Raw genomic sequence first — 3,289 nt, forward strand, 5'->3', positions numbered from 1 at the left:
TAATAATAATAATCACATTTAAGATGGGACAAACATTACTGCATCTGTGCCTTGATATCATATTTCCATTAAAGCACAGCAAAAAAAAAAACACTTGTATGTAAAGAATGATATATATTTAATCATTAGCGCCCCGTTGTCTGACTCATAAAGCCATCTGCTTTTGTTCATACCTGCAGCTCATTATGCTTATAACAGAGCGGTCACACTTCCTCTCCTCTGATGAAGTGTGATGATGGGGGCTAATGATGTCTGCCTGCTCCACCATCATCATCGTCATCGTCATCATCATCACCTGGCTTCATCAAACAACCTCCCACTGTTCTCACTGGCACAAAGAGAGTAAATCGTTGTTGTGCAAAAAAAGTAAGAATGAGCCACCGAAAAACTTCGGCTGCTTTTATGCAAATAGGCTCGCTCATTTCCAGCTGAGTCAGATGATTTGCCTTTTCTTTTACTTTTTGTGTAGTTTTTGCATGTGTCTTATTTAAAACGGCCCGTGCGTTTGCAAAGCAAGCGAGGAGAAAAAAAAAAGAAGGCATGCTGGGTCGCCTGTGCTGGAGGAACGGGTGCCACATGGCTGCCCCCCCCCCCCCCCACACACACACACACACATCTCATCCTGCTGTTTGTCGAGGAAACCAGTTTGTGTCCTTATCGCCCACTCTCTCAGCCCTCCACCGCTGCTTTGGCCGTTTCATCACAGAAAAAGCCATGCTGAGATAGCCTCGGAGGACCCCAAGTGTGGGCAGAGCCGAAGGATTTATCGCTTTAGTTATTCCAGGATGATTATCATTTTTTTTTTTAAATCAGACAAAAACGACACAACAGAAAGCTGAGTGGGATCAGGCATCTGGGTGCCCGGATCAGCGCATACACACACGGATCCATCTGCGTGTTTTGTGTTAGTTGATTAATTTATTATTTCTGTGCAGGGTAATGCCATCAGATTAAATGTTTCATTTGGGGAAAAAGATGAAAATCTATGTGTGGCACGCAGATGTGGGCCGACTATGAACAACATGTAGGGGGGGATTATTATTCACAACTGGCTGAAAGAAGGTTTCAGTTCATTTGCAGTGATCTTAACACCAAATCACATTAAATGCACATATTTTTTTGTCTTATTTATTTTATTTCTTAAGGGGTTAGTTTCACAGCTCAGTGATATTGAAGGATGTGGAGTGAGTCATCCTCATATACGGCGATTTATATTTCTACATTCATATTCAGTAACATGGACAGGGAGATGCTCCTCCAATCAATACTTTTCTTGACGCTTTATGTTTTCTGTGACGAAGCGATTGGCTCAGGCAATAAAGATGAACCATACTTCTCAATCTTGTTTTTTTTTTTTTCAACGCACCGTTTTATAACTGGGAGGGAGAGTAAATGGAATGCACACTGTGGATTTTGAAACCCCAACAGATTTCAGCTCTCAGATAACCTTCACCGCCACCTTAATCAGCTCGAAATGGCCGATTCACATTCAGCTTTAGAGAWAAGGATGGCTGATGTAAATATCGGCGCTTTATGAACGCTCGGATTCACACCAACCACGGGCCACGGGGGTGCTTTAAACATACATTTAGCCTTCTAACAAGAAAACAAATGTCCCTAAAGCAGGAGAGACATCATGAAGGATCTTAGCTTGCTAATATATTATTTTGTTTCCAATTTTAGTATCGTCTTAACAAGGCCAATCTGAATCACAGGAAGACAACTGCGTTTGAAATAAATGCTAAGATCTTTAAAAGCTGCTGTATTGCTGCAGTAACAGTTTCAGGAAGACTTAATCCACAGTGGTGATGTGCTGTGCAGGCACAAGTGTGCAAAAGACAACCATTTCATGCAAGCCAATAACACAAATTGGCACCAAAAGTGGCAACAAAGATGCTAAATGTATGTGTTGTGAACGACTCTCCTGTACAGATTTTAGTTCAGTGTTTGTCAAACTTGTTGCCTTTTCACAAGTTGGTCAGGCCGCCTCGAGCCTGACCGAGGTGGGTTCATTTTACTCACCTTTCCGCCTTCGTGTTTTTTCTGAGGATAGAACACTTGTCCGTCCCATACTGAGCTGCCTTATGAACGAGGCTTGAGTTACAAATATTTCAACCCATTCTCACTCCCAAGTCGTSACATACTGACGCTTTTCCAAGGTTCCCTCTGTGTCCGTTTTTGACGTGTCGGGTACCCCCCCCTCACGTCAGTTATTGACGAGATGGGGCGAATCTGTTGTCATAATTTCAGAAAGTGTAGAAAATGCACAAATCTAACCATCCCAGAGCCTAAAATTACCTTTATTCTCTCTAGACACCCTGTCCCTGACCCTAGTACCTAAAATTAACCATCAACCCTGATCCCTACATTTAACCATTTTCTAGAAAGTGTACGAAATTCACGTCAACTACGTGCTCCAAAGCCTAAACTTACCTAATATTCACCGTAGACATCCTATCCCTGACTCCAGTACCTAAAATTAACCATTAATCCTGATCCCTCATGTTAACCTCTGACTCCCGAGCCAAAGACCCCTGGTGGCGCAACCTGGAAAAGCCGCGGGCGGCAAGGACTGACGCGAGGAGGGTACCCGACGCGTCAAAATAAGATGCAGAGATAACCTTGGAAAAGCATCAATATGTTGACGAGTCGGGAGTGAGAATGTGTTACCCTGACCCCACAACCTGAAGGCCCTGTCGCACTAAACAACTTATGCCAACTTATGAACATTTTAAAGACATCTACTTTGAAGATGGAATTGAAAAAAATCAACAGGGAGCTTCTTTTCTGCGTGTACATAATGTAATTCGAACAAATAGATCAAATATATTATAGAAATATATATTTTATTTAGCAATTTAGACAAAAATATTTCATAAGTTGTCATAAGTTGTCTAGTGTGGCAGGGCCTTAAAATTAACCATGAACTCCGATCCTTAATATTAACCACGGACCCTAACTCAAAGACCCCTATATTTTGCGTCCCGACGCGTCAAAACTGGACGCCGAGGGAACCTGGAAATGCCTGGCGCGTCAATAACTGACACGAAGGGGTTAGTCGCCATGTCAAAATAAGACACAGAGGTAACCTTGGAAAAGCGTCAGTATGCAACGAGTTGGGAGTGAGAATGTGTTCGATATTTTTGTGTTGGATGATGTCCAAGAGCGGTGGTGGTCACTTTAAATTCAGCTGATCCCCTATGCTAATGAGTTGCAGATGTAGTAGAAGTGATCTAGTTTCTGAATTTCGCAAAAATATTTGCAATGGTTCATGAGATATTTTGCTAAA

At 42.3% G+C, this 3,289-nt stretch overlaps 1 protein-coding gene across 1 annotated transcript in view; it reads left to right on the plus strand.

Moving 5' to 3' along the window:
- Nucleotides 1-3,289, plus strand: part of dok6 (docking protein 6) — a gene marked incomplete in the record, with an annotated part of 72,181 nt that overhangs the window by 12,108 nt on the left and 56,784 nt on the right.

This window comes from Austrofundulus limnaeus, unplaced genomic scaffold (genome assembly GCF_001266775.1).
Source record: "Austrofundulus limnaeus strain Quisiro unplaced genomic scaffold, Austrofundulus_limnaeus-1.0 Scaffold12, whole genome shotgun sequence".
NCBI classification, from domain to species: Eukaryota; Metazoa; Chordata; class Actinopteri; order Cyprinodontiformes; family Rivulidae; genus Austrofundulus; species Austrofundulus limnaeus.